This window comes from Zea mays, chromosome 5 (genome assembly GCF_902167145.1).
Source record: "Zea mays cultivar B73 chromosome 5, Zm-B73-REFERENCE-NAM-5.0, whole genome shotgun sequence".
In the NCBI taxonomy this organism is placed as follows: domain Eukaryota; kingdom Viridiplantae; phylum Streptophyta; class Magnoliopsida; order Poales; family Poaceae; genus Zea; species Zea mays.
Genome location: NC_050100.1, coordinates 98,001,029 through 98,027,046, shown reverse-complemented (window position 1 = coordinate 98,027,046; position 26,018 = coordinate 98,001,029).

Sequence of the window (26,018 nt, the reverse complement as noted above, 5' to 3'; positions counted from 1 at the left end):
AGCTCTCTCCCCCTCTAGAGACATACAATCCAGAAGCTGATCCTTCTTTGTAGGGGCGCTAGACATAATTAGGATAACAAACGAAGATGTTGATGAAGCTGTCCAAAGGCTTTTAGACGAAGCTGCTGAGAAGGTTTTGAAAGATGACTAGAGCTTGTCTCTTTGGGAGATCAAAATCTTTGTATATGGTTTCACTTTTTGTAAGAAACTATTACTGACTATTTGCATAGTTTTTAATGTAATATGTTTCTTTGTGATGCGTGAAATCTTCGTACAAACCGTTTTTGAGCCGTAGGCGAAAAAACACATTCCCTTCTTTTCACGCTTCATAGAGAAAAAATCCCCCTTCTTTGCCGAGACAATATTGAATATCTTTCCATGGCTGTTGTATAGTAATAACATTGACGAAGGTACCATCCTTATATAAAAACATCTCTGCCAAAGGCATGGCTTGCATTATTGGTACATTCTTTCGTGGTTCCTTGCCGAAGGTATACTTGACCTCATGGGTTGGCCGGTATATTTGAAGGAGCAATTTTCCTTCTTTTCCACTGCTTCTATCGATGCAAAATGATGTATGATGCGATGTTATGGAATATGATATGATGGTATGATGCAAATGATGTTTATGCATGAATCATCAAAGAAAAACAAAGACTCTGCATCCCCTTAGGAACGACTTTGGAGTCTCTTCACCTTTTACTTAGGTGGTATTTTAGCTCTGCATCCCCTTAGGAACGACTTTGGAGCTAAGCTCTGCATCCCCTTAGGAACGACTTTGGAGCTTCTTCACCTTTTACTTAGGTGGTATTTTAGCTCTGCATCCCCTTAGGGATGACTTTGGAGCTTCGTCACTCTTCCTATTACACTCGATGGTGTAACCATAAATTTATTACAACAGGCCGAAGGTTGAACCCTCTTATATTGTCTTCGAGGGGAATATAAAGATAGAAAAGTAAAAAATACATTAATCTTGGAAACTTTCTGGTCGATCCCCTGCATTGCTTTAGTAAATATGTCTCGATTTGGGCACAATGCTATTGACTGTGTGAGCTTCGGACTCCTCTCGTGTGTCATGCTGTTGCTACACTTGGAGATGCCCTTCTGGCTGCTGAGTGTGAATCAAGGTTGGTGCCGTAGGTGGTGGTGGTGGTAGCTGAGCCCATGCAGCTTGAGAGTGACTTGCCGAAACAACTGATGTTGTGGGTTGCTGGTTGCTTACATACTCAGGGATGTATGGCGAACAACATGAAGTAGTGTGCAGGACCTGTTTCAGCTGATTCTGCCGTGCTTTGGCTTCAGCTATCTCCTTTTGCTTTTGAATCATGACTTGGCACGTCCTTGTTGTATGTCCCTTATCCTCCCCACAGAATAAACAGAACAACCTCCTCGGTTGAGAGCTGAACCTTCCTCCGAAGCTTCCTCCTCCTCTGCCCCTTAGAGTTGGTGGCCTATAAGAGCTTTGTTGCATTCCTGAAGTTTGGGAGCTTTGCTCGTTGCCTTGAGTGTGGTTTGCCCTGTCATCACTTGAGCTGGGATTGTGGATTATTCTGACATTCCTAGGGTGAAGCCTTCCTCCGAAGCCCCTAGTCATCTTAGAGTATCTATAAGCCTCTTCCGTTCTCTGCCAAAAGTCATTATCAGCCATGATGTACTCATACATCTTCTGGAGGAGCTTTTCTAGAGTTTGTGGTGGCTTCCTAGCAAAATACTACGCTGTTGGTCCTGGTCGGAGCCCCTTGATCATAGCTTCTATAACAATCTCATTTGGCACCGTTGGCGCCTGGGCTCTGAGTCGCATATATCTTCGGACATATGCCTGCAAGTACTCTTCATGGTCGTGTGTACACTAGAACAAGGCTTGGGCAGTTACTGGCTTTATCTGGAAACCCTAAAAGCTAGTTATCAGCATCTCCTTGAAAGGGAAGTGTGCCCTTGGGCCATTTCTATGAATTTTGGTGATTGAGTGCCAACACATGTGCTTAATTGGGAATTTATGTACATGGATGAACAAGGTGAAAATCATGAAGTAAAGGTATGTTTCTAAGCCTTAGTACATTGGTTTTAAGTACTAATATATTTGTCTAAGTGTTAGAAACAGAAAGAAGAAGAATAGAGAAAAGGAGAAGGGACTTGGCTGTGTGCTGCCAAGACCCAGCTCGGTCTGGAGCACCGGACTGTCCGGTGTGCACCGGACAGTGTCCGGTGCGCCAGGCTGGCGCGACTCGAACTGGCCGCTCTCGGGAAATTGGCCGGCGACTTCGGCTAAAATTCACCGGACTGTCCGGTGTGCACCGGACTGTCCGGTGAGCCAACGGTCGGCCAGGGTCAACGGTCGGCCGCGCAATCCGCGCGGGACACGTGGCCGAGCCAACGGTCGGAAGACGGCACCGGACTGTCCGGTGTGCACCGGACATGTCCGGTGCGCCAACAGCGCCAGATCTGCCAATGGTCTGCAACGGTCGTCTTCGCCGTTTAAGGAAACAAATCGGGCACCGGACAGTGTCCGGTGTGCACCGGACTGTCCGGTGCGCCACGAGACAGAAGGCAAAGATGGCCTTCCGGATTTGCTCTCAACGGCTCCTAGCTGCCTTGAGGCTATAAAAGGGACCCCTAGGCGCATGGAGAAGGGATACAAGCAACCTTTGAGCATTCTTGATCATCCACACTTAGTCTCTGCGCATTCGTTTGTGTTTCTAAGTGATTCGAGCTCTGTTCTAAGTGAGAACTCTGAGATAGTCTTGTGAGCTCGATTCTTGGCCGTGTGTGTGCGCTTTTGCTGTGGATTTGTGTGTGTTGCTTCCCTCCCTTACTCTGTGTTTCATTTGTGATCATATACTTGTAAGGGCAAGAGACTCCAATTTGTGGAGATTCCTTGCAAACGGGATAGTGAAAGGAAAACAAAACACCGTGGTATTCAAGTGGGTCTTTGGACCGCTTGAGAGGGGTTGATTGCAACCCTCGTCCGTTGGGACGCCACAACGTGGAGTAGGCAAGCGTTGGTCTTGGCCGAACCACGGGATAAAACCACTGTGTCACTCTGTGCTTGATTCTCTTGTGGTACTGTGTTTTGTTGAGATTGTTGAGACTTCACCTTAGCCACTTGGCAATAATCGTGCTAACACTTAACAAGTTTTTGTGGCTTAAGTTTGAAGTTTTTACAGGATCACCTATTCACCCCCCCCTCTAGGTGCTCTCAATTGGTATCGGAGCCGTTCTCTTCAAGAAAGGGACTAACCGCCCGAAGAGATGGATCCTAAGGGGAAGGGAATTGTGATCAACGACAAGGAGAAGGAGTCCTTCGTCAACGAGCCAAGGGATGACAAGTCCAATGACTCGGGCTCGGGCCACAAGCGAAGAGATGGGAAGAAGAAGAAGACAAGACGCATCAAGGAGATCGTCTACTACGACAGCGATGAGTCTACTTCTTCCCAAAAGGACGAGGACCACAACAACTACGAGAGAAGAAAACCGGTTAATTCGAACTTTTCTTTTGATTACTCTCGTATTCCGCAAAGTTCACATTCTCATTTGCTCTCCATTCCACTCGGCAAGCCCCCACACTTTGATGGAGAGGACTACGGATTTTGGAGCCACAAAATGCGTAGTCACCTATTCTCTCTCCATCCTAGTATATGGGAGATTGTAGAGAGTGGAATGCATTTTGATAGTTCGGATAGTCCCATGTTCATTAATGAACAAATTCATAAGAATGCACAAGCTACTACTGTTCTTCTAGCTTCCTTGTGCAGGAATGAATACCATAAGGTGAGCGGCTTGGATAACGCCAAGCAAATCTGGGACACCCTCAAGATTTCTCATGAGGGGAACGACGTCACCTTACTCACCAAGATGGAGTTGGTGGAGGGCGAGCTTGGACGGTTCGCAATGATAAGGGGCGAGGAGCCAACGCAAACATACAATCGGCTCAAGACCCTTATCAACAAGATAAGAAGCTACGGGAGCACGCGATGGACGGACCACGACGTCGTCCGCCTAATGCTAAGGTCATTTACCGTTCTTGATCCTCACTTGGTGAACAATATACGTGAAAATCCCAGGTACACCAAGATGTCGCCCGAAGAAGTTCTTGGGAAATTTGTTAGCGGGCGAATGATGATCAAGGAGGCGAGATATGTGGACGACGCCTTGAATGGTCCGATCAACGAGCCGCAACCTCTCGCTCTCAAGGCAACACGAAGCAAGGAGGCGCTACCTAGCAAGGTGGCACAAATTGAGGCGGCCGGACTCAACGATGAAGAGATGGCTCTCATCATCAAGAGATTCAAGACGGCGCTAAATGGTCGCAAGGGGCAGCCAAGCAAGACCAAGACCAAGGGGAAGCGCTCATGCTTCAAATGCGGTAAGTTTGGTCATTTTATCGCTAACTGTCCCGATAATGAATGTGACCAGGAAAAGGGAAACAAAAGAGAAAAGAAGAAGCAATACAAGAAGGCAAAGGGCGAGGCGCATCTAGGAAAGGAGTGGGACTCGGATTGCTCCTCCTCCGACTCCGACAACGAAGGACTCGCCGCCACTGCCTTCAACAAATCGGCTCTCTTCCCCAACGAGCGTCTCACATGTCTTATGGCAAGGGAGAAGAAGGTGAGTACTCAAGACTCCACTTATGCTTCTTCTAGTGATAGTGGGTCTAGTGATGATGACATAGATTATTCATGCTTGTTCAAGGGCTTAGATAGATCTAAGATAGATAAAATCAATGAATTGATTGATGCATTGAATGAAAAGGATAGGCTTTTAGAAAAGCAGGAGGATTTATTGTATGATGAACATGATAAATTTGTAGAGGCACAAAAATCATATGCTTTAGAAGTAAAAAGAAATGAAATGCTTTCTTATGAACTATCTACTTGTCATGAAACCATTTCTACTTTACAAGGTGTTAACAATGATTTAAATGCTAAGTTAGAAGTAGCAAATAAATCTAATTCTTGTGTAGAACATGTTAAGATTTGCACTAGGTGTAAGGATTTCGATGTTGATGCCTGTAGTGAACATCTAGTTTTAATTTCCAAATTAAATAAGGAAGTGGCTAGTCTTAATGCCCAACTTAAGACTAGCAAGAATGAAGTTGATAAAATAAAATTTGCAAGGGATGCCTATACGGTTGGTAGACACCCCTCAATTAAGGATGGTCTTGGCTTCAAGAGAGAGGCCAAGAACTTAACAAGCCATAAGGCTCCCATCTTCGTCAAGGAGAAAGGGAAGGCCCCTATGGCTAGTAATGCTAAAAAGAACCATGCTTTTATGTATTATGATAGGAGAAATGCTAGAAATGCTTATAATGATTTTGATTCACATGTTTATGATTCTCATGCCATGTTTGCCTCTAGTTCTTCTTATAAGCATGATAGGGATATGCCTAGGAGAAATATTGCTCATGTGCCTAGAAAGAATGTTATTCATGCTCCTAGGAAAGTAGTGAATGAACCTTCTATAATTTATTGTGCTTTAAACACTTCCTTTGCTATTTGTAGAAAGGATAGGAAAATAGTTGCTAGGAAGTTAGGGGCAAAGTGCAAGGGAGACAGGACTTGCATTTGGGTCCCTAAGGATATTTGCACTAACCTTGTAGGACCCAACATGAGTTGGGTACCTAAGACCCAAGCCTAAAATTACCTTGCAGGTTTATGCATCCAGGGGTTCAAGCTGGATTATTGATAGCGGATGCACAAACCATATGACGGGGGAGAAGAAGATGTTCACCTCCTACGTCAAGAATAAGGATTCCCAAGATTCAATCATATTCGGTGATGGGAATCAAGGCAAGGTAAAAGGGCTAGGTAAAATTGCAATTTCTAATGAGCATTCTATATCAAATGTATTCTTAGTGGAGAGTCTTGGATATAATTTGCTATCTGTCAGTCAATTATGTCAAATGGGATATAATTGTTTATTTACAAATGTAGATGTGTCTGTCTTTAGAAGAAGTGATGGTTCACTAGCTTTTAAGGGTGTATTAGACGGCAAACTTTATTTAGTTGATTTTGCAAAAGAAGAGGCCGGTCTAGATGCATGCTTAATGGCTAAGACTTGCATGGGCTGGCTGTGGCATCGCCGCTTAGCACATGTGGGGATGAAGAACCTCCACAAGCTTCTAAAGGGAGAACATGTGATAGGTCTAACCAATGTTCATTTCGAAAAAGATAGACCTTGTGCAGCTTGTCAAGCAGGGAAACAGGTGGGAGGAGCGCATCACAGCAAGAATGTGATGACCACTTCAAGACCCCTGGAGCTGCTGCATATGGATCTCTTCGGACCCGTCGCCTATCTAAGCATAGGGGGAAGTAAGTATGGTCTAGTTATTGTTGATGACTTTTCCCGCTTCACTTGGGTGTTCTTTTTGCAGGATAAGTCTGAAACCCAAGGGACCCTCAAGCGCTTCCTCAGGAGGGCTCAAAATGAGTTTGAGCTCAAAGTGAAAAAGATAAGGAGCGACAACGGGTCCGAGTTCAAGAACCTTCAAGTGGAGGAGTTCCTTGAAGAAGAAGGGATCAAGCACGAGTTCTCCGCTCCCTACACACCACAGCAAAATGGTGTGGTAGAGAGGAAGAACAGGACGCTCATCGACATGGCGAGGACGATGCTAGGAGAGTTCAAGACCCCCGAGTGCTTTTGGACGGAAGCCGTGAACACGGCTTGCCACGCCATCAACAGGGTCTACCTTCATCGCCTCCTCAAGAAGACGTCGTATGAGCTTCTAACCGGTAACAAACCCAATGTATCTTACTTTCGTGTATTTGGGAGCAAGTGCTACATTCTAGTGAAGAAAGGTAGAAATTCTAAGTTTGCTCCCAAAGCTGTAGAAGGGTTTTTGTTAGGTTATGACTCAAATACAAAGGCGTATAGAGTCTTCAACAAATCATCGGGTTTGGTTGAAGTCTCTAGCGACGTTGTATTTGATGAGACTAATGGCTCTCCAAGAGAGCAAGTTGTTGATTGTGATGATGTAGATGAAGAAGATGTTCCGACGGTCGCTATACGGACCATGGCGATTGGAGAAGTACGGCCACAAGAACAAGATGAACGAGATCAACCTTCTTCCTCAACTATGGTGCAACCCCCAACCAAAGATGACGAACAGGTACCTCAAGTGGAGGCGCTTGATCAAGGGGGAGCACAAGATGATCAAGTGATAGAGGAAGAAGCGCAACCGGCACCTCCAACTCAAGTTCGAGCGATGATTCAAAGGGATCATCCCGTCGACCAAATTCTGGGTGACATTAGCAAGGGAGTAACTACTCGATCTCGATTAGTTAATTTTTGTGAGCATTACTCCTTTGTCTCTTCTATTGAGCCTTTCAGGGTAGAAGAGGCCTTGCTAGATCCGGACTGGGTGTTGGCCATGCAAGAGGAGTTAAACAACTTCAAGCGCAATGAAGTTTGGACACTGGTGCCTCGTCCGAAGCAAAATGTTGTGGGAACCAAGTGGGTGTTCCGCAACAAACAGGACGAGCACGGGGTGGTGACGAGAAACAAGGCTCGACTTGTGGCAAAAGGTTATGCCCAAGTCGCAGGTTTGGATTTTGAGGAGACTTTTGCTCCTGTGGCTAGGCTAGAGTCAATTCGGATCTTGCTAGCATATGCCGCTCACCATTCTTTCAGGTTGTTCCAAATGGATGTGAAGAGCGCTTTCCTCAACGGGCCAATCAAGGAGGAGGTGTACGTGGAGCAACCCCCTGGCTTCGAGGATGAACGGTACCCCGACCATGTGTGTAAGCTCTCTAAGGCGCTCTATGGACTTAAGCAAGCCCCAAGAGCATGGTACGAATGCCTTAGAGATTTCTTAATTGCTAATGCTTTCAAGGTTGGGAAAGCCGATCCAACTCTTTTTACTAAGACTTGTAATGGTGATTTGTTTGTGTGCCAAATTTATGTCGATGACATAATATTTGGTTCTACTAACCAAAAGTCTTGTGAAGAGTTTAGCAGGGTGATGACGCAGAAATTCGAGATGTCGATGATGGGCGAGTTGAACTACTTCCTTGGGTTCCAAGTGAAGCAACTCAAGGACGGCACCTTCATCTCCCAAACGAAGTACACGCAAGATCTGCTAAAGCGGTTTGGGATGAAGGACGCCAAGCCCGCAAAGACTCCGATGGGGACCGACGGACACACCGACCTCAACAAAGGAGGTAAGTCCGTTGATCAAAAAGCTTACCGGTCAATGATAGGTTCTTTGCTTTACTTATGTGCTAGTAGACCGGATATTATGCTTAGCGTATGCATGTGTGCTAGATTTCAATCCGATCCTAAGGAGTGTCACTTAGTGGCGGTGAAGCGAATTCTTAGATATTTGGTTGCTACGCCTTGCTTCGGGCTCTGGTATCCAAAGGGGTCTACCTTTGACTTAGTTGGATACTCAGACTCCGACTATGCTGGATGTAAGGTTGATAGGAAGAGTACATCGGGGACGTGCCAATTCTTAGGAAGGTCCCTGGTGTCATGGAACTCTAAGAAACAAACTTCCGTTGCCCTATCCACCGCTGAGGCCGAGTATGTTGCCGCAGGACAGTGTTGCACGCAACTACTTTGGATGAGGCAAACCCTCAGGGACTTTGGCTACAATCTGAGCAAAGTCCCACTCCTATGTGACAATGAGAGTGCTATCCGCATGGCGGAGAATCCTGTTGAACACAGCCGCACAAAGCACATAGACATCCGGCATCACTTTTTGAGAGACCACCAGCAAAAGGGAGATATCGAAGTGTTTCATGTTAGCACCGAGAACCAGCTAGCCGATATCTTTACCAAGCCTCTAGATGAGAAGACCTTTTGCAGGCTGCGTAGTGAGCTAAATGTCTTAGATTCGCGGAACTTGGATTGAATTGTAGCATACATGTGTTTATGCATTTGATCAGGTTCATTCTGCATTTTGTTGCTTATTGTGGTGCTCAAGTTGTACAAACCCTCCCTGGACCTCACAAGTCCGTTGCAAAGTGATGCACATGTTTAGGGGGAGATGTGTTACAACTTGACCCTTTGAGACTAACCATGTGCTTGAGTTTGATAATTTAGTCTCGAAGGAGGATTGAAAGGAAAAAGGTGGACTTGGACAATGAAAGACTTCCACTGCACTCCGATGAGAGGGTAACTAATTCCAAGTTCATCTCATGAAATCTTATTACCATTTGGTGAGGCAATGGGGTTAGAAGGCCAAGATTGATCCCGTTTTGGTGCTTGATGCCAAAGGGGGAGAGAATAAAGGCCAAAGTGATAAATGGATCAGCTACCACTTGAGAGATTTTGAAAATAGTAGAATAGAGTTTTTGTTTTGTCAAAAGCTTTTATTGTCTCTTATTGTCTCTATTTTCAAAAGTTGGCTTCTTGTGGGGAGAAGTGTTGATTATGGGAAAAAGGGGGAGTTTTTGAAATCCGTGGTCAAATTCTTTTGAAATGACTCTCTTTATGCCTCAATATGTGTGTTTGACTTATAGATAGAGATTTGAGCTTGATTTGCAAAAACAAACCAAGTGGTGGCAAAGGATGATCCATATATGCCAAAATTGAATCAAAAACCAATTTGAGTTTTTATTTGAAGTGATTTTGCACTTGTTCCACTTGCTTTATGTTGTGTTGGCATAAATCACCAAAAAGGGGGAGATTGAAAGGGAAGTGTGCCCTTGGGCCATTTCTATGAATTTTGGTGATTGAGTGCCAACACATGTGCTTAATTGGGAATTTATGTACATGGATGAACAAGGTGAAAATCATGAAGTAAAGGTATGTTTCTAAGCCTTAGTACATTGGTTTTAAGTACTAATATATTTGTCTAAGTGTTAGAAACAGAAAGAAGAAGAATAGAGAAAAGGAGAAGGGACTTGGCTGTGTGCTGCCAAGACCCAGCTCGGTCTGGAGCACCGGACTGTCCGGTGTGCACCGGACAGTGTCCGGTGCGCCAGGCTGGCGCGACTCGAACTGGCCGCTCTCGGGAAATTGGCCGGCGACTTCGGCTAAAATTCACCGGACTGTCCGGTGTGCACCGGACTGTCCGGTGAGCCAACGGTCGGCCAGGGTCAACGGTCGGCCGCGCAATCCGCGCGGGACACGTGGCCGAGCCAACGGTCGGAAGACGGCACCGGACTGTCCGGTGTGCACCGGACATGTCCGGTGCGCCAACAGCGCCAGATCTGCCAATGGTCTGCAACGGTCGTCTTCGCCGTTTAAGGAAACAAATCGGGCACCGGACAGTGTCCGGTGTGCACCGGACTGTCCGGTGCGCCACGAGACAGAAGGCAAAGATGGCCTTCCGGATTTGCTCTCAACGGCTCCTAGCTGCCTTGAGGCTATAAAAGGGACCCCTAGGCGCATGGAGAAGGGATACAAGCAACCTTTGAGCATTCTTGATCATCCACACTTAGTCTCTGCGCATTCGTTTGTGTTTCTAAGTGATTCGAGCTCTGTTCTAAGTGAGAACTCTGAGATAGTCTTGTGAGCTCGATTCTTGGCCGTGTGTGTGCGCTTTTGCTGTGGATTTGTGTGTGTTGCTTCCCTCCCTTACTCTGTGTTTCATTTGTGATCATATACTTGTAAGGGCAAGAGACTCCAATTTGTGGAGATTCCTTGCAAACGGGATAGTGAAAGGAAAACAAAACACCGTGGTATTCAAGTGGGTCTTTGGACCGCTTGAGAGGGGTTGATTGCAACCCTCGTCCGTTGGGACGCCACAACGTGGAGTAGGCAAGCGTTGGTCTTGGCCGAACCACGGGATAAAACCACTGTGTCACTCTGTGCTTGATTCTCTTGTGGTACTGTGTTTTGTTGAGATTGTTGAGACTTCACCTTAGCCACTTGGCAATAATCGTGCTAACACTTAACAAGTTTTTGTGGCTTAAGTTTGAAGTTTTTACAGGATCACCTATTCACCCCCCCCTCTAGGTGCTCTCACTCCTCCAACTTTTGCCATGACGTGATCGTTCCCGGGCAAAGGGAAGGATACCACATCTGAGCCACGCTCCTGACTACCATGATGAAGGATTTCACCATGACAGTCGTGTTGCCACCATATGATGATATGGTTGCCTCGTAGCACATGAGAAACTGCTTCGGGTTAGAATGTCCATCATACATGGGAAGTTGTGGTGGCTTGTAGGATGGTGGCCATGGGGTAGCCTGCAATTCTGCTGCTAGAGGAGAAGTATCATCAAAAGCAAAGTTGCCATGATGGAAATCATCATACCAGTCCTCGCCATTGCTTGGACTATCTTGATGAAGCTCCCTCTGTGTCGTGTTTATCATTTTAAATCATGTAGGTTTGCTCAAGAGTATGAATTCAATGTAAGCAATCCTACCATATGATTTATACCTAGTATGCATTTTTAATCAAACATATATACCAACTGTAATACTAGGCATGAAAGGTAAAACTAGATGCAAGAAAAATAGATACACATATCTAAAAATAAGGAATACAATAAATCTAGTTACCTTAGTCATGGGTGGGAAATTTGGGTCCAAATTATACACTAACCCACTTGGCAATAGACTTGGTCCAATATGATGTATCCCATGATATACATCCCAATTTTGCCAAGTCTCCAAAATTCTCGTGGTCCTTTGGACTTCTCACTTCCCTCTCGGGATCCAAACCTTCTTGGTGCTTTCCATGGTTGAAATTATTTCTTTTGGCACCCAGATGCGTTTGGCCCCCTTTCCTTTATTGGCTTGCTTGTTGTCCTGATTGCTATCACCTTTCCATTCTTTTTCTTCTTGATTAAATATGGTGTAGCAGCCTTTTTATCCACCTTGTTGATGTAGGTGTTGGATATTTTGCTTGTAGGCTTTTGCTTTTGCTTGAGCTTTTTCTTTTGCTTATCCACGGTCTTTGCCTTGCATTGGAAAGACTTGTGGCCTTCTTTGTGACATAGCCTACAAATCATAGTTTTGCCCTCCACAGGCTTGTTCACTCCCGCAGTGGTGTTATCCTGTGGAGGTTGGATTTGTTGGCTTTGCCTTTCTTGTCATACAAGCCCTCTCCAAGGAGAGCCACCTCTTGTTTTAATTGCTCATTCTCCATTGCAATCTCGTCCGAACATGTTTCTATAATGACATTCTTGACAAGAACTTGATTATAGGGGTTAGAATCATCAATTAAATCAAAGCAGGAAGTATAAGTATCTTTCTTAATAATTTTAGGTATTTCAACCAAAGATACTTCTGGGGTGCTACCAATGTTTTCTAGCTTAGTAGTTAGCTCATTATTGTGTATGCTAAGAATTTCCATTTTCCCTAGCAAATTTTCAATAGCTTCTTGGGAGCTAGCTAACTTAGCATTAAGTTTGTCATTCTTTTTAATAAGACCATCATCGGTAGCACTGGATGGAGCACTAGACTCTAATTGCTCAATTTTAGTTGATAGCTCACAATTCAAATTTTCAAATGTTTCAAATTTTTCTAGCAAATCTTTATAATCATTTTTGGGAGCTAATTAACATATTTTTCAAGGTTTTAAGTTGAGCCTTTTGCTTAGTGCAAACATCTTGGAAAAATTTAACGGCTTCCGCAAGCTCATCTACGGTGGGCTTTCCCTCACCTTCATCATCACTACAACTTTCATCACTAGAAGATGGAGTACTCATTTTACCTCTTGCCATAAGGCACTTGCATGATGACCATGATGAGAGAGATGAGGACTAGTGGCTGCGCGTTCTTGGAGGTTCATCTTCGCTTGAATAATCATCCCAAGTTTTGACACTTGTTAGCGCCTTGCCTTTGCTCCTCCCCTTGTTGGGTTCGGCCATAGTTGGACAACTGTCCTTGAAATGGCCCTTCTCCCCAAATGCCAAGCATCCTCTCTTTCTTTGCTTTTTCCTGTCAATATTAAAGAGAAGATCCTCTACCTGCAGGGGCACACTCATTAGATTAATCTTGCGGATCATCCCCATTACCTTTCCGACGCGTGGGATTGTTTCTTTGTCCTTGGAGGATGATGTTGATGGTTGATTATCTTCATCATCATCCAATTCTTCTTCTTCCTCTTCTTCACTTGAGGAACTTGTAGTGGGAGCCTTCTTTTTACCCTTCCTTTCATCACATGCAAAAGCATATGGCCTTGAGGAAGTTGGCTCCTCTTCCCGACAAATTTTTCGCAACATCTCAAAGGCTGTGATTTCACAATCACAATGGTCAGGGTCATTGTACTCAAGTCCTCCATGTTGTGAATAATAGTGATGATGCTCCCATATCTTTGTTGAGGTAGCAGGGAGATAATCTTCCTCACAATTTCTGCATCACCTAGTTTATTTATGCCAATATAATTGAGCTCATTTATGATTAGATTTAAACGAGAATACATATCTATCACACCCGAATTTAAGGGATAAAGTCGGGTGTGTCTCATATGTGCGCCAAAGAAGAACATCACATATAATGACAAAGTGTATAGAGATAAATGTCACAAATATCATAAATGTCATTATTACATAGTGGAAGTCTTACAAAAATAAATGATAATAATAAAGCGAACTAAGTATTATTCCCTGGCGCCACAAAGCTGACTGGGAGACGCCACCTAGATCAACTCGTACTCCTCATTATACGGCTGCTCCTACACCACCTGTTCTTCTCCTGTGTGGGGGGGGGGGGGTTATATATCGCAAGGGTGAGCTCTCAAAAGATCATAGCTCAACAAGTTGTGACGAATAATGTGCATGAACTCACCAAAGGTGGGAGTTCATGTGATGTGTAAGGCTGACCAATAAATAAGGGTTGAAGTTGAGCATTGCTTTTAATAAGTTGGTCAAGTTTTATTGGCAGTTAATAAATGTAAGTAGATGTGACACCCCAGGTGTCAATTTCGTGTTACGTCGGGAGATTTATCCTAATCTCGAATGCTTAGTAAAAAATTTCTATTTCTCGATCGCATCTGTCTCCTTTTATCAAGTTACTTGTGAAGGTTTCACCAATTTTTGAATTTCTTCGATCTCGAGAAAGGCTCTTTTCGTTAGGCTTTCTTTTCCAGCATTTGCGTAATGAGGACTCTAGGGAGAAGCCTCGTAGTGAGACCCTGGCCATTCACCTCGGAAGTGAATACGGGTCTAGCTAACCCGGGCTAGAAGGGAATCACGACTCATGGGTAAAGATGCGCCACCTCTGTAGAGTGTAAAACTGATATATCAGCCGTGCTCACGGTTATGAGCGGCCTGGACTCCTCACATGATAATTGAACTTGAAGATGGAAATAAATCGAGATCCGATGATCTGCCAATGGTTTGCCTTAAGTGGTTTCACTTAAGTGTTTTTGATATACTCTTGTACCTTTGTTTAATGGGAATACTTGGGATTCACACTTATTAGTAAGACAGGTGTTGTTAATAAAATGTTTACCAACTAAAATGCTTACTGCTCAGCCTTAGCCTCGCCTTGTTAAACTTGCATTAGCTTTTACCCCACTTGCTGAGCCCCGACCATAAGTGAGCTCACCCTTGCTTAATTTTGATCAGAAGTTGCAGATGAAGATATGATGCTGAACTCCATGGATGCTAGTCTAGTGATACCCCCGGTCATCTTCCTGTGGATGGATGTCCATGTTCGTTGTACTTTGATGAATAAAGGTTAAGACATTATGTCTGTTCAAAGTGTAATATGTTAATATAATCGTTATTTACGCTCTTATGCATTGTTCTTTTGATATATTACACTTGTGATGTCAACATATGTGTGGAAATAGATCCTGGCACACATATGCTATGCACCCGGTTCTGCCCCTTGGAAACGGGTGTGACAAATCACTTCTTGGTGATTATAAAAGTTGTGTAGTACTTTTGCTGATCTTTCCAAAAAGTCTTGAATCACTCTTTTTGGTGATATGAAAATTAAGTTATGGATATTTAAAATATGAAGACTGAATCTGTCCAGTTCTGGACAGCAAAGTCTTCTAGTGTCTTTTATCCTTAGTTAAATATTGAATCACCTTGAGATGTTTATAAATGATATGTAGACAATTTCAATACCTTTTCAGAATGTCTAGGATCAATTTGTTTGGATGTCTGAATCTTTAGTTGTGAAATTTTGAATTTGCAAGTCTGAATCTGTCCAAATCTGGACACAGCTATTGTGTTTGCACAATTCGACCTTTTGCTAAGAGTCTAATCATATTGAGATGATAATACCAAAATTGTAGAAAACTTTTTAATCTTTCCAGAAAGTTCTAGTTTGCTATTTTTGGATTAATATTTGAAAAGTTATGATTAAAACAAGTAGCTGCTGTGATGCTGTCCCAAAATTCTGCAAGTGCCCATTTGATGATTGAGTTCACCCTTTTGGCTAAAAATGCTTAGTTAGCACTTAGCAGACATAGTCTTTTAATGTCTAAACTTAGGATAACATGCGTTCCATGGTTAATGTGCTTGCTTGAGTAGTTGGTTGTGGATAGGAATTCCTCCTCTTTTGAACTGGTGCTTGGGATGCTTTTGTGTGATAAATAGAAGAACTAATGAAAAGTCGTAGCAATTAAATAAATGCTTGTACGTGTGATATCGTGTTGTGTTGGTTAATTATAGGTAGTAATCGTCATCCTTACAGTGGTTTTAATGTTGAACGTCGATGCCGTGTAGATAACTAAAGCTAACATGTGGTTGTCTACGGTGTCTTCCAATTTAATGTTTAGTTTGCCACTGTGTCTTTGTATATCTTGTGCTACTTTTGTGCTACTTCCATTATATTCATACATATGCATCTTGCATCTCATTTAGGACCGAGATATGATGATCGTGCAAGCGATGTGGTGCCAACCACAAGATGCAGTTGGTGGACGACCTGAAGAATGATGGACTTAACCAGTGGATGCTCGCCAAGCGAGTGCCACCCAGCAAACACTATCTAAGTGTTAAATTCAAGGCAAACCCCATTTTTATGCATAACCATTATATATATGCTATTTTACTGCACTTAATGTTTGTAGGCTTGTACTGTACACTTAAGTGTAGAAGTTGACTGAAACCCTAGTTGCATGAACTTAGGATTCCCTTTGAGATGGATACTAGTATGCTAGGTCAAGTAGTTGCTTTGCTAATTAGGGATCTCGGTAGAAGTCGAGTTATTTTTCTAGCACTCGCGCGAGGTCATGAATTGGTTGTATCCATTTTATATCAGAATGATGATGGTCTGTGGACAACGATCCATGGGGATGCGTTGCCTACGAGACGGAAATTGGAATAAAGATTAACGTGCAGATACCTGTGGCAAGCGTTTGAACGTACTAAGCACATGCCGAGAAATATGGTAAATCGGTAAGCCTAGTACCTGAGTGAACCTGCCCGCAAACTTTACTCCTCTTGCGACCTGAGACGTTGTCTCCCATTCCGGTTGTGGTGGGTACAAGTGCGGTCACTGCACGACGGCAGTCGAGGTCAGTGAGGCATTGTACGCCAAGGCGGTGAGCACTGTTCTGTTGATGGGGAATCGATGGGGTTGGTTGATGTGTGTGGGGACGGAGTGCCCCTACATGTCGTGTGTTTAGGTTTACCTTGCAAGGTTAAAAACTCGATTCGAATCGTCTGCTTCTCGCAGCTAATGAGACTACTTCATCCATTGTACTGCATTGAGTAATAAGTGGAAATGAGTTGACTGGCAAAAGATGTTGATTGAAATAATGTTTGATATCATGTATGAATAGCTAGGTACTCATCTAGTTTAAATTATTATTCTAGAACTTGAAAAGCTAAACCTGATTTTAGACTCAGCTAGTGCTTTTGGCAAACCAAACCCCTCAGCCAAACAACTACATGTCTAGAGGTAGAGGAGTAGACTCCTCACACCGGGTAAGTCCAGCTGAGTATTAGTATACTCAGCCTTGCTTGTGGCATAATTTTTGCAGGTACCTCCTTGATTTGGTTGATGGTGTGACTTGGCCTCCATCCCTGCCACCGGGATAGATGGTCGAGTGGGTTACTGCTTCCGCAGGAGAGGACCAGGAGGAGTAGCGTGTCCAGGCTTAGCCATGTTACTCGGTTTTCTCCGTTAGCTATTTCCGCTGCATTAAAAATTATGGTTACTATTTCTGAAACTCCGATAATGTAATCACTACTGATACTTCTTAAATTTGTGGTATTATGCTTTATTGTATTTCTCTGTGCCTCACCTTCGAGTGAGCTAGTGGTATTCGATCCTGGTAAGTGGCTTTATCGGACTAGATCCGAGGGACTAACGTGTTATTCCGGTTTAAGTGTGTTGCTGCCCTTGCGGGTGTGACTTGGGCACTTAAGCTGGAATAATTCGGGCGGTTCTGCCACAGTTGGTATCAGAGCGAATACCATTACAGAGAAGTCAATAAGTCATGATTACCAACCTTTTCTAAAGTAAAACTTGCTAGAAACCAATGTTGGATAGATCGTCAGGACGATAAGTTAGACCTAGGATGTGAAGCCTTAGGAAAATAGATGGGTAGATAGGTGGCTATTTATATAAGCCATAAAGGCTACTACTACTATTAATAAGGATGCTGTAGAAGCACCCAAAAAATTAGTTAGGTCTGAGAAGACGACTAGAATGAGCATGCATCATGATTGTCGCATTATAATTGTCTCTTGTGCATCAACATGCTTCTCTCACCTTTTTTCCAATAATAAGAAATTGGGAATAATGTGTTGTATTGCTATTTTTGGAACTGCAAAAAATGTCACATCCTGTGTTGTTTTGGATATGTCTTGCTAGGTTGTGTTATGTGTTTCTTTTGCCTTGCTTTTAGAAGGGACGATAGTTGTTCAACCCTTTTTGCCCTCAACTAGCAAAAAAATATATGTATATATATATATATATATAAAATGATGTTTGTTTCACTCATGAAAAGACCCCCAAACAACCTTGAGTTAGCGAGTGAAACCTCTTTACAAAAAAAATCATGCTTGAGTTGGTATTTTCTAGCCCTTGAGTGTTTTACCCTTGAAGTTACACCTGCACAGCATAGAGACCCCCACAGCTTGACCGCTAGACCAACCCAAGTCTCCTTGTGCACTTGTTGTGTCAAAAAAAATTTTTGGTGTCTAGTTGCGCAAACCCTATCAAGGCCATGTTTCTTTCCATAAGTCCTTGCCCCTAAAGCTTCCTAGCATTTCTGTTGATCATCCTAGCTGATATTGTTTGATGACCTCCCTTTTCACCTAGATCTAGTAAATCTTTATCTTTGTGAATCGTGTTGTGGCTTTATCATCCGAATCTCTAGATCCTTCATCGATTCTGCCCTATTATCTTGTTATTTGTTATAACCCGTTCTCAAGTATCGGATGTTGATCTTGCCTAAATCTCTTAATTCTAGTCATTCTCATAACCCTTTTCCGAGGATCATGACTTGTTTTATCAAATTTTATCTTTGAACAGTGTATCCATTTAGTTCAATGGATTTCATTGTTGTCCTTGGTTCTCTCATGTCTCTAAAAGCTTATCAATCTTGATCTCATGGTCGGTTCATCCTCATTTCAAATCTCATGCTAGTCTCTTGCCAACTAATCTTCATGGTGATCATGACAAGTTCGTGGAGTTGAAGAGTTATCATGTGATGCTCTTTTTGCCAGCAGCCTCTGCTTCAACTTCGGTCACATTCTTATTTTCTGAGCCATACTTTCATGGGCTCCATCTATCTATGCCTCGTGCATTCTCGTTGGTTGCGTTTGGTAATGGTGTTATGACTAATGACTAATGGTGCCGCAACGAAACCGAGAGCCTCCTGTGGGCGCGCACACATGTTTGAGCTGCTTGGCACGCGCTGGTATCGTGGTTAATAGTCGTGATCCATTACGAGACTATACTGATGTGCTATCTTTTGTGGATATTCTCTCAAAGTGATCGCTGCATTTTGTCTCAATATGTCGTGATATTCTATCCAAATCTATCTTCATTATCTTGTTAGATACAATCTCATGAATTTGCATCTATCTTCAGCTTGGGAGTTACATGCTTCTCCACCCTTAAAGATCCTCATTCGAATCTCGGGACGAGATTCTTTTAAGGGGGGAAGGCTATGACACCCCAGGTGTCAATTTCGTGTTACGTCGGGAGATTTATCCTAATCTTGGATGCTTAGTAAAAAAATTTCTATTTCTCGATCGCATCTATCTCCTTTTATCAAGTTACTTGTGAAGGATTCACCAATTTTTGAATTTCTTCGATCTCAAGAAAGGCTGAATTTGGAGCCTGTTAAAACTTTTATTTCTCGGAGTAAATGCAATTCGAAAGTCAATCTCGTATCGCAACTTCCATCCATACTCATTTATCCGGACTCTCGATAGTCGGTCCACGTCCAAATACTTAATCTGAATCCGCATTCTCCCGCAGAATCTCTTTGCGTGAACCTCTAATTAATTCTTACACAAATCAACTTGTTATATCTATACAATCATTCATCTCTATCTATCAAGTGTATTCTAAAGATTTCTCGAAGTTTGAAACAAATGCTCACATAAAAAGATGAATCATATTCTTGCTTGAAACTTCTCGTTTAGAAAAATGCAATTCAACCAAGCATTGTCATCTTGCTCAAACAATTCTATATAAACTCTACAACCAAAGTTATTAAGGGTTCATGTTGGGAAAATGTCGAGAAAATGCCCCTATTACCTTAAAAATATAATTTGAAGCTTTATAATGGTGCTACCTTGACCAAAGTGAAACTTTGATTTATATTCAAGATATGAGGTTTGACCTTTAATAAAAATTATAGAACCTGTGTTATACAATAAATTGTATATATAAACCAAGCCTTGATTCAATTTCTAAGTATCTCAAACAGTGCCATCAAGACAGAATAAAAATCTGGTTTCAGGATTCAAATTCTTCTAAGTCTGAAATCAGTGTCGTTCGGGTCGATGTATCGCGTTCCCTAAAATTTGTTAAACAACTTGATTTTCACCAAATATAAAAGTTGTTAGTAACTAATGGAGGCACATCATATCAAAAGATGGCATTCATCCGACCCATTTTGACAAGGTTTGACATCCATTCTTAGGTGAAATTAACCATCTGACAGTAGCAACTTTGAACTTAATTATCTCTTAATCTAGTTGGCAAATGGCTGAGAACCCTGAATCAAACTTGTAGAGTATTGCGTGGGAAATATCTTTGCTACAGTGACCCATGTCCGAATCCAAACAGAAGACGCCAAAAATGGCCGCCCAATGTCGCTACTGTAGCACTTGCCACGTGTTCGACGAAATGCTACAATGGAGAAACGTGACCACCATGCTTTGGAGCTTCTCCTCCATAAATGGCAGCCCACCTCTCTCCCTTCTTCCCCCACACACCACTTCTCCTCTCCTCCCCTTCTCTGGTTAAGCGCAGGAGTAGGGAGCTCTCTCTCCATGGCACCCCCTTTCTTCCACCTCCGGCAGCAGGCTGCGAGCTCCTCTCCAGCCGCCTATTTCTCTGCTCCCCATTCCCGACGCAAATTTGCTTCTTCCAGGCACATGAGCTTCCATCCATGGCTTCCGACCACCTCTGCTCCCTTGCTCTCCCACCCCACGGCAAGCACTAGGGAGCCCCCAAAGCCGCAGCTGCAGCACCCAACCATTTTCATCTAGGCAGCTTTCTTTTCCCTGTACGTACGTGTTGTATTGGAGGTTGAAGAAGCCCCCCCTGAGCCTATGACGAGTGGGCCCAAGGCCATGGGTAAGAAGACACAAAGTTGCAGATTTTTACTCTTCTTTCAAATATTCATATCTCGAGTTTTAGAGCTCCTAAAATCGTAAAACTTATTTTGTTGGCTTCCTTATGAAATGATCTAACTATTGGATCTATATGTTGGTATGGTTTAGTTGAAAAGTTTTTCTGTAGAAATTCATATTTAAAAACTGGTTTACAAAAAAATGAACTTGCTTCTCTCCATAGTTTTATTTATAAAAATCCAAAAATGATGAAACTTGTTTTGTTAGTTAGATGTTGTCATACTCCATCTCAGAAAAATATAAAACTTGTAGGTTGTTCACTTTTTTCTTGGTGTGTTAATTAAACATGTTAAATAGGAAAAATATGATTGTTTTGCTTGTTATTTTTAGATCTGTAGCTCTAGTGCTCCAAATGGATTCAAATTTTTACACTAGACTCTTATTGTGATGCTTGGTGACTGGTAAACATTCCAGGAATTGTTGTGCATGTATGATTAAGTTAGTGGTTTAACTTGTTTAATGCACCTTAAATAGTTTTAAATGATTTAAAAATAATGTATAGATGCAAAAATAGAAAATGGTGTTCTACTGTCCTTGCATGGTATTATAGTAGCCTAAGAAAACTCAATATGGTCATGCATCTACAGAAAATAATTAGTTTTAGATTTAACTTGCTCTCACATGCTTTATTGCATTAACAATTTATTATTTTTGTATTAAATAAAATATAAAACTTGGGCATGTGAAATTTATACATTGGTCATGATTTGGTATTACCTGTGCCTCATAAAAATTCCAGCTCCAAATTAGATAGTTTCATATGTTGCTAAATGACACACGTTTTATAATTATAAAAAGAATTAGAGACAAATTAGAAGTAAACAAAAGCGTGCATGTTTCTTGAAATGCTTAAGTGTCTTGAGTGCATGCCGCAATATGGTTGTATGCGAGACAGGGTTATGCACATGATGAGTTTAGTAAAAATCCATCGTTGTTACTGGTGTTAAGTTGAGGATTATTTGCGCGTGGAAAGTAATAATGTATTTAATACTTAGAACTCTTAGTCGATAGTAGAAATTGTTTTGGCTTATATAGAAAGGTGGTGACATGCCAAGTAGTCATCGCTTTCTCTATATTTGTAAGTCGAGTCGTGACGATGCATATTATGCGTGCGTTAAATTATGCTTCGCATATAGTGTGTGATTGTGCTCATGATTTCGAGTAGGCACAACGGGTGGTCAAATAGGGTTGTGATACAAGTTGGGTAATGGAGTTAGTTGTTTTAGGTTAATCATTGAAACACTCGGTTCATATGATAAACATGTATGCGTTCATGATTTGGGAAGTAAATGCATGGTGATTGCGATTTGGAGGTTAGTGGTTTATGATTCGTATGAGTTGGTTGGTGTGCAAAAATACTTGTGAATATGAGTGTTTATAAAAATGTTGTAGTAAATAAAATTGTAAATCGAGTTGTGGTCCTCATTCGATTGTATTAACTCTAACAATTGGTAAAGTGTTAGAAAAATTCAAGACTCTAGAAAACGACTAATTCTTGAAGTAAATAGAAGCTAAAAATGATTAGTCGCTGTTTTGGACTGCACACAGTGATTTCCCCGCGCTGTATGTTTGATGAATTAAATTGTGTTTTATGTAGATATGTGCTATAGAAAAGTGGTAGATAACTTTATTATCTTGCTGGTGTTAAAATTTGGCAGCCATAAGTCTGACCGTTTAGCAGTTATGCTTTTTACAAATTCAGTAACTGAATCTGTCCAAATTCTGTACAGATTTCAGAAACTGCATTGTTTGCTTACGTTAATGTTACAATCTGTTCATGGTCGTTATGAGAAAGTTGTAGATGTTTCTCTTATCTTACTTGTGTTAAAATTTCATAACCATAGTCCTGATAGTGTAAGAGTTATGAATTTTACAAACTGGTGGCTCTGTTCTGTCCACTGTCAGAACAGATTTCGAAAACTGTAATGTTTGATTTGATTAAACCTGGAATCATGTAACACCATAAAAATCATCAAATAAAAATAATAAATTTAGATATTAAAGGTAAAGATGGTAATGAATTTTATTTTAAATGGTTGTCATTTATTTGCCTTTGGAATGATTTTTTGATTGCCCATAATTGATTTTTAAATATTTAATAGCATTTCTTCTTAATTGAAAATCCAAATAAGTAATATAATAAATATTAGTCCAAGAATTAATATTTTATTTATAAATCATTTTGGTTTAGTTATTATGAATTTTAGAGATATTTCAAAATAAGTTTTTGAAATTAGGAAGAAAAAAGAAAGAAGAAAAAAAATAAAAAAAACCTAATCGCTTTTGGCCCATAAGGCCCAGCTGCCGCGCCCCCTTCTAACCCTAGCGCGCGCCTGGCCTCCTGCCTGCTAGCCGCCGCCGCCACTGCTTCTTCTCTCCCACCTCCTCTCTCTCTCCTTCCCCCTCGCTTCTCTCTCCGGCTCTCCGCGCCAGCCGAGGAGCCGAGCCCCTGCACCGCAGCGCCCTGCGCGCCCCGCGCACACCGCGCGCCCGCGGGCGAGCGCCCCTGCCCAAGCCGCCGAGCAGTGACCCGGCAGCCGCGCCCTGCACCCGCGCGACCTCGCCGCCAGGCCGCCCGAGCCGCCTGCGCCCAGGACCCGCCCATCCGCGTGCAGCTGCCGCGACCCCGTCCGCATCCGAGCTAGCCGGCCGACCGCGCCCTGCCCCGACCTCACGCCCGTGCCACGTACGAGTAGCCCCGCGCAATCGACTGGACGACCGAGCCGACTGTTCTTCATTGCGAGTAAAGAAGATTTACTGCGTCCGTTAATCCCTCCCCATTACTCTCCATGGAAGAAACCGACGACCATTCATGACCGCCATGAAGCACACCGACGACCTCTGCTCTCCCTCCCTCTCTCTATAAAACCCCAACCGAGCCCTCTCCTTCTGCCTGCCCAAGCTCGCTCTCTCTTCTCTCGCCTCCCTCGCTCTCGCAGTGTAGTTCGCCGTGGTGACGCGCCGGAGTTTGTACCTCGCCGTCCGCCATCGACGCGACCGCGCAGTACACCTACTGGACCATCCGTGCCCAACGTCGAACCCCGTTCGTTCCGTGTTCGTGCCTCGCCGTGCCGTGGTGCCATCGCGCGTTCGAGCCCGTTCACCGTCGTCCATTCACCCAAGGTTGAAAACAACCCCAAAAGTTGATTTATGTTCTAAATCATGTTTTAAATTAATTCATGAATTTGGTAGTTATTCGTTGTGATTTGGAATTCATATGTGTAAACGATTGATTTTGAGTATTTGTGTGATGAATTAGTGAATGGTTTTTAGACGTGATATTGGTTTACGAATTCTTTAGAATTTGGGTTTGGAAAGAGGAATGACAGATTTTGGTAGACCATGTGTTAGTGATGAAAACACTAGATAAATAATATCTTAGTTAATTTTGTTTATGATGAATTTTAGAATTTATCTAAAAGTTTATATTCATAAGTGCATTTAAAACCACTAAATAGATAATAAAAGCTTCTCTTAACATATATTGAGTAAGCGGTATAGAATTCATAACAATATAAATATTATAGTATAAACAGTGGTTTAATGTATTTGATCTCTAATTATTATAATGACATTTTTCTTTTAGAAAGAAAAGATAAATCTAAAAGGAGATCACTATTCATAGTATAAATAATTAGGTAATAATTAGTTTATTTCTATAGAATTGGTTAAGTCATTACACGTAGGCCACATATTCTTGGTCAAATAAAAATATAGATTTTTCTAGTCATGATAAATATAAGCATAACACTTAATTACGTAGAATAGTAAAATGCTCATTTATGTCATAATAACCATGAATAGGTTATTAAAAGTCTTATTTAGTTATTTACAATTAATTCTAGTATATTAATGTTAGAAAAATTATAAATAAATAATTTTTAGATATACGTATAAATTCTATTTGGAAAGGAGAAATCGAAAGAGTAGAATTTATAATAATGTTAAAATAACTTAACTAGGCACTTATACTTTCCTACTAAAGAAAATGATAATATGTTGATAAATATAGGTTTCTTACTAAAGAATTAGAGAATTTGTTTCTAAATGTAAAACGACCTTTTAATAGACATGATGACTTTGATTTAATAGGATTTGTTATAGATGTTTAAGTGTAGCTGTACTAAATAGTAATATGTCTAATAATGGATTAAATAAGTGCTCACATCGTCATAACTAAAACAATAGTTAATAACATACCAATGAATATAATATTCATTTTAAATATTTAGGTCATATGTTTCTAAACTAAATGTAAAGATAAATAATAGAGTAATTATGTCCTCTCATAACCTAGCTAATTAGATTTATATTGGTTTACAACTGGTTATATAGGCTTAAGTAATCATTTAATTAAAATTAGTTCATATTATTTATATATGTGTCACTTAGTTTTTCCTAAAGAATAAACTAAGGAAATTAGTGTTCATGTTCTTTAATAATAATGTTAGTTTGTATATTGTTTTGTATATGGCTTTCTTAATAAAATATAGGACATGTACTTTATAATAAAAATAAAATATAATTGTTTGTTTATTGTCTTTTACATAAAAGTTCATTTAAGCATATATCATAACTTTTCATAAATAGGTGTTTAATAATAATGATCTTTTCACATAAAACCTATTTAGACTTATATCTTAATTTGTCGTAAGTGAAGGTTTAACAATGATTTATAATATGTTCCATAATGCTTCTAAAAATTTATAACGTGATTAGTCGCCCATTAACCTTGGATATATAACATATATCTTTTCTAAAATGTTAAAAAGGTTTAATATTGTTATAACGTGTTTTATCATCTTATAAACCCTTAATATTAGACATATCACGTATGACGTTTTATAAAAGATTAATTTGGTGAACCAAATATTTGTATATTTTAATTAATATATTTTAAGCTCATGTCTTGTTTTATAATGTATAGATCACACCTTTTTGAAAAGAATATCTATTTATTATAACCCTTGCGACGTTTTTGAAAAGCAAACGCTCTTTTCGTTAGGCTTTCTTTTAGCTTTACGTATGATGAATGTTGTATGTAAATTGTTTACTTACGTTAATGTTACAATCTGTTCATGGTCGTTATAAGTAAGTTGTATATGTTTTTATTATCTTGCTTGTGTTAAAATTTCATAACCATAGACTTTTACAAACTGGTGGCTGTGTTCTGTCCACTGTCAGAACAGATTTCGAAAACTGTAATGTTTGATTTGATTAAACCTGGAATCACTTCTTGGTGATTATAAAAGTTGTGTAGTAGTTTTGCTGATCTTTACAAAAAGTCTTGAATCACTATTTTTGGTGATCTGAAGATTAAGTTATGGATGTTTAAAATGTGAA